The following is a 6,729-nucleotide window of genomic DNA, read 5'->3' as shown; positions in this document are numbered from 1 at the left end:
CCCGAGCCCCTTCCTAACCTCCCACCTCCTGCTACCCACGCGCCCGTGCCCCCCCAGCCCCGGCGCCAGCCAGCCCTGACGACCGTGACCTAGGCTCCAAAATGTTAAGTATGACGAGCGGAAATCACGGACCCCCTGTCGGGGCGACCGGGAGGCGACTCCTGAGCGAGAGAGAGAAGATCTTGCCGCCGGCAAGATCCCAGGTACTAATCGAGAGCAAATCGCCGGGAGAAGGCGGATCGAAAGCGGGGAAGGAGATAGACCCGTTGGGTTTGCGAGAGGCATGGCTCAGAACCAGGAAAACGATCAAACAGATCGCGGAGAAAAGGAAAGCCCATGAAGGAGAGCGGAAGATCCCGGGGCGGCAGATCGCTGATACGAAGGAAGGGGCGATTAGGAGAATCAGAGAAAGGATGCAAGTGATGAGAGATAATCTGAGGCATGGCCTAGGAGATCTTGAGCGTGTTCAGAAATCACCAGGGACAGGGGGCTCACCATCGAAGGATCCCCCAGATAAGGGCGGCGGGATCACAATATCAACCATGGTGGAAGGAGATCAACAAGAAGGGAAAGAATCAAAAATCTCTCGGGAAGATACAACACAACAAGAAGCTGATCAGGGACGGGCATGCATAAAAGGATTGGAATGCGAAGGAGCAGTCACACAGATCACAAAAACACCGTCTGCAAGCCCCCAACCTTTGCCAATGGCTGGTCAGGAGAACCAAAAGAATAAGGCCATCGTGGAGGTCGAGGGAGAGGCACCGCGCGCCGGCGACGGCAGCAACACGGCGCGGGTGCTTCTCCGGGGTGACTCCTCCCGCTCGCAGGGGGGAGGGCATCTCTGCGGAGGCTTGGTGCTGGCGGCGACACCATCGTCCCGAGGTTCCCAGTTGACCTGGGGAAGAGGAAGGAGGGCGTGGTTGAGCTCGACCTCAGCAAAGAGAGGGCCGCCATGAGAACTCGTTGGATTGCTGTAGGGCTCTACTTCTCGCCTTTTCCCTATAGCAATGAGGGTCTCTTCGGCAACCTGAAGAACAAGTGGGGGCTCCGCGGCCACCTCGACTACAAGCCTCTCAAGAACAATCGCTTCCTCCTCGAGTTCGAGCGAGAGGGGGACCGGAGATTCATCCTTGACAACGGCCCGTGGACGTACAATGGAGATGCCTTTTTGATGGTGGCGTACGACGGCAGCACCCCGCCGGGCGATGTGGAGGTTTCCTACATGCCCATTTGGGCGCGCATCCACGATGTCCCCCCCGATCATGTTGGACGAAGGGGTGGCATGGAAGCTTGGGGCCATGCTTGGTGAGGTCATCGAGGTGGACACGAACAGGAGTGGTAAGATTTGGGGTGATTTCATAAGAGTTAGAGTGAAAGATGTGGACGAACCTCTCCGGAACAAAATCACGTCACATGACAAACCTAGGAATGAGTTGTTCTTTTTAGAGGTGAAATATGAAAGAGTTCCTAGGTTTTGTGGGTACTGTGGTTTTCTTGGGCATGGCCAACGCGATTGTAAGTTGCCGGCGGACCTCCAAGAGATGAGGTACACGGCAACAATGCGCGCCTCCCCTTTCAAAAAGAGTAACAGTAAGGGAGGATATGTCGCTCCGGTTGCGAGTAGTGCTAGGCGGCTCCTCATTTTTGGGAAGGAAGTGTTCCGAGGGGACACAGCTAGTCTGACGGGACAGGAGAAAGAGAGGATCTCAGAGGAGGTCCTTGCTAACCCGCTGGTGCAAGCGGCTATCGCGGCTGTCAGCGCAATCAAAGTATCAGATGGGGGCCCTGACTCTCTGTTGCAGGTGGCGCCCTCTGTCCTTATGCAGGCAGGAGATGAGGTAGAAGCTGGGGGACAGGCCAAGATGCCACAAGTCCTAGCAAGTGTGCAGACTGAAACTGAGAATATGGGTGATGGCACCCCGCCCATACCATGTCAGAAAACTGGAGAGGAGCAGCACGCTGGAAATGCAGATGTGGAAGACCTGCTCTTCCCACCGGGGTTCGGGCCTGTGGCCCGTTACGCGAATGCAGCGACCGACGCCCCTACTCCAACACTGGTGCCGGCCTTTCCTGAAACTGCTACTGCTAGGAACAGAGGCCTGAAAGTTAACAAGATGACATTAGAAGGTGCAGATCAGGTGTTGACTATTCCGGAGAAGAGGGGTGATAGAGAGAATGAAAATAAAGAATCAGCAGAGACAGAGAAGGACGAGGATAGCAAGGATCAGAAGAAAAAGATCAAAAGCACCGCTGAAGAAGAGGATGGGAAGGATCTGGGCAATGCGGGCGGTTTGGAAGCAACCGGAACAGGGGCTCCCGGTAAACTGGTGGGTGCTAATGATGGCGCCCGCCAGGAGCCATGACAATCCTCAGCTGGAACTGTCGGGGTCTGGGGCAGCCTCGCACAGTTCAAGAACTCGTGTGCCTAGTGCATACGTATAAGCCCAAGCTCGTCTTCCTCCCTGAGACACGGCAAAGCAATAAGTATGTCAGCAACCTCAAGTGGAGGCTAGGCCTCCGCCATTGTATCACGCAACCCGGCATCAGAAAAGGTGCCGGCATTGCGCTCTTTTATGATGAGAATGTCGAAATAAAGAAAATTGCCGTAGGGGCGAGATACATCGATGTGTTAATTCGCCTAAATCCGAATGGGCTCCAATGGCGTGGTACTTTTGTCTATGGTGAACCAAAAGCACATGAGCGACACCTGATGTGGACTTTGTTGAGAAGAATCAAGGACACTAGTAAGCTCCCATGGTTGATGATGGGAGACTTCAACGAAACTATGTGGCAGTCAGAACATTATTCAGCATCAAAGAAATCGGAAAGATATATGGAAAATTTTCGCAATGTTCTCTCCGATTGCAACCTTTCCGATTTGGGTTTCAAAGGACCGGGGGGACGTATAACAACAAACAGAAGGGCGCAGACAATGTACGTGCTAGATTGGACAGGAGTGTGGCTTCCCCGGAGTGGTCTGACTACTTCAAAAATGCATCTCTAGAGCATATATGCTCATCAAGATCAGACCACTTGCCGATCCTTCTTCGAGTGGGGAGCAGAACTGAATGGAGACCGGTGGATGAGAGAAAGAAGAGTCTGTTTAGATATGAACAAATGTGGGAAAGGAAGGAGACGCTACAGCCAACCATAGTTGCGACATGGAACATGAAAGGGCCAGCGGACGACCTTCAGAAAATATGCGTGAAGCTTCAGCAGATGCAAAAGGAACTACGGAGCTGGGCAGAACGGGATTTTGGGTCGGTCATTAGGAAGACAGCGGAGATTCGAAAAATGATTAGCCGACTTTGGAACTCTCCGAACACGGCTGGGCGACAAAGAGAAGAGATAAAATTAACAGAGGAACTAGATGAGATGCTCCTGAGAGAGGAAATTATGTGGAGACAGAGATCGAGAGCTACTTATCTGAGAGAAGGCGATAGAAACACAAAATGGTTCCAGCGGAAAGCAACTTGGAGGAAAAAGAAAAACTCGATCATGAAGTTGAAAGATGAAAATGGTGAGTGGGTGGAAAACATGAGCAGTATACATGAAATGGCAATTTTTTTCCAGAAACCTATATGAGAAAGAGGAAGGGGTGGATCCTACAGAAGTCTTGGAGCTTGTGTCCGAACGGGTCAGTGAGGACATGAATGAGATGCTTATAAAACCCTTCTCTGCTTCAGAGGTCAGTGATGCGTTATTCCAAATTGGCCCTTTAAAAGCACCCGGACCCGATGGTTTCCCGGCGCGGTTTTTCCAAAGAAACTGGGGGGAGTTAAAGGATGAGGTTGTGCTTGGTGTCCTGGACTTTTTCGAAAAGGGTGTTTTTCCAGATGGAATAAACGACACGGTGATTGTGCTGATCCCAAAAGGAAAGGACCCTCAATCTTTGAAGGATTACCGTCCGATAAGCTTATGTAATGTCATCTATAAGGTCATCTCGAAATGTCTGGTCAACCGGCTGCGTCCCATTTTGGATGAAATTATCTCCGAGACCCAGAGTGCATTTCTCCCTGGAAGAATGATAACGGATAACGCCATCATTGCGTTTGAATGCTTTCACAAAATCCAACACTGTCGGAATGCGAGAGACAACTACTGCGCATACAAGCTAGACCTTGCCAAAGCTTATGACAGAGTTGACTGGAGCTTCTTGGAAGGAGTTCTGCGAAAATCGGGATTCTGCAAAAAGTGGACTGATTGGGTGATGCAATGTGTTCGGTCGGTTAAATACTCAGTGAGATGTAATGGGGAGCTTCTGGAACTTTTCGGGCCATCTAGGGGTTTGAGGCAAGGCGATCCACTCAGCCCATACCTATTTCTTTTTGTGGCGGACGGTCTAGTGCATTTGTTAAGGAAGGAAATGGCAGAGAACAATCTCACACCAATAAAGATTGCGAGAAACAGCCCAGGTATTTCTAATCTCTTGTTCACGGATGACAGCTTAATTTTCTTCAAGGTTATTCCGGAGCAAGCTGAAGCCATCAAGAGAGTCCTCACATCCTTCCAAAAATGTACTGGACAGCTACTAAGTGTGAGAAAATGCTCTCTTCTATTCAGTGAAGTGTGCCCTGACCAAACAAGAGAGGAAATAAAGGCCATCCTTGGTGTACATTCGGAAACTTTTGAGAGCAAGTATTTGGGCCTGCCTACTCCGGAAGGAAGAATGAAGGAGGAACAATTCCAACCAATCATGGATAGGTTTGGGAAAAGATGTAGTGATTGGTCGGAGAAGTTTATGTCCTATGAAGCCAAGGAGGTCCATGTGAAGTCTGTGGCCCAGGCCCTCCCAACATTCACCATGAGCGTCTTCATGCTCTCTAAAGGCTTCTGCGAGAAGTACGAGAAAATGATTAGGGATTTTTGGTGGGGCGATGAAGAAGGTCACAGAAAGGTACACTGGATGTCTTGGGAACGAATGACAAAACCGAAAAGGGCAGGGGGCATTGGTTTCAGAGATATGCACTTATTTAACCAAGCGCTCCTTGCCAAGCAAGGGTGGCGGCTGATCCAGAATCCAAACAGCCTTTGCGCGAGAGTTCTTAAGTCCAAATATTACCCTCATGGTAACCTTCTGGACACAGTGTTTGCGACTGATGCTTCCCCAGTTTGGAGAGCAATAGAGTTTGGCCTCGAGCTTCTGAAAAAGGGTCTAATATGGAGAGTGGGAAATGGCCAGAAGATCCAAATAAAACGCGACCAATGGATCCCACGAAGAGAGGGACTCATGACAGCAGCATTCATAAGGAGATCTCGGATCAGATGGGTTAACCAACTCATCACATGGATAGAAAGGAGTGGAACGAAGAATTAATAAGGCAAATTTTCCACCCTTTTGATGCAGACAAGATTTGCAAAATTCACATCCCATCCTCGGACGTGGAGGACTGCATAGCATGGCATTACGAGAGAAACGACGATTTTTCGGTCAGAAGCGCCTACAAACTCGCAGCGATGGGACTTCCACAACTAGCTCAAAACCCCTCTAGCTCGACAAGGGACCCAAATGATCGGAGCATATGGGATCTAATCTGGAAATCCAAGGTGCCGGGGAAAATACGAATCTTTGGATGGAGGGTAGCTACAAACACCCTAGCAACAAAAGAGAACAAATGGAAGAGAACCCTTGAGTTGGATGCTACCTGCAACATTTGTGGACATGGGACAGAAAATGAATATCATGCAATGATTATGTGTACCAAGAGCAGAGCATTAAGAGCTGCTATGAGAGAGGTTTGGAGCTTACCTGCTGAAAACAAGTTCTGGTTCACAGGTGAAAACTGGCTGCAAGTAATGCTGGACTTAGAAAGCGAGGAAACGCGCGCCAAGATCCTGATGTTAATCTGGCGATGCTGGCATCTCAGGGAGGACTGCGTGCGAAATAACGGCAGAGAGACAATCAGTAGCTCAGTGCAGTTTCTGAAAAATTATGAGGAAGAATTAAGAATGGCAGAGGCATCAGCTGAATGGACGAGTGGAAAGACTGCAAAAAACTTCAGCCGGAACGGAACTCTGAATACTGCACATTTTGTGCATGCAGCTGAACGCCCTGAAGAAAAGTGGATCCCGCCAGTACGAGGTACAATTAAGATCAACACGGACGCAACATATCTAGCAGAGACAGGAGAAAGCGCGGGTGGCGCAGTCGGGCGAGACTACCAAGGCTCGGTCCTCAAATCAGTTTGCAAGAAATTGCCATTGTGCCGAAGCGTTGAAGAGGCGGAAGCTCGAGCCATTTCTGACAGGATTGCAATCCATGGCAGAAATGTTTAATGGCCGCGTGATCATTGAGACGGATAATCAACTGATTGCGAACGAACTACTGGAAACGAGGCCCACTTGTTCCCCTAACTACGGTCTAATAATGGACATCAAGAACTCTATGGCCGCTTTCTCTGCCTGCAGTGTTCAGTGCGTGAAGAGGAGCAGGAATACTTTGGCTCATGGACTGGCCGCGCTAACCAGGAGCTCGGGAGAGCAAGTTTTGATTGCGAACGTGCCGAGCAGCCTTCGACATCTTATGCTCTCTGAATGTACTGCTCCATTTTGAATAGGTCTCCTACTCTAATATCAAAAAAAAAAGAATAATATTCTGTTACTGGTAACAGAATAATATTCTGGTAATATTCTGTTACCCTCGGCCATATAAGGAGCGGCGACACCATCTCCCCCTTCCCTCTCCCCGACCCAGCCCACCAGCTCGAACCGGCCCGATCGAAAAGA

Source organism: Triticum aestivum, chromosome 3D (genome assembly GCF_018294505.1).
Source record: "Triticum aestivum cultivar Chinese Spring chromosome 3D, IWGSC CS RefSeq v2.1, whole genome shotgun sequence".
Classification (NCBI taxonomy): Eukaryota; Viridiplantae; Streptophyta; class Magnoliopsida; order Poales; family Poaceae; genus Triticum; species Triticum aestivum.
Note: the sequence above shows the minus strand (reverse complement) of the source record.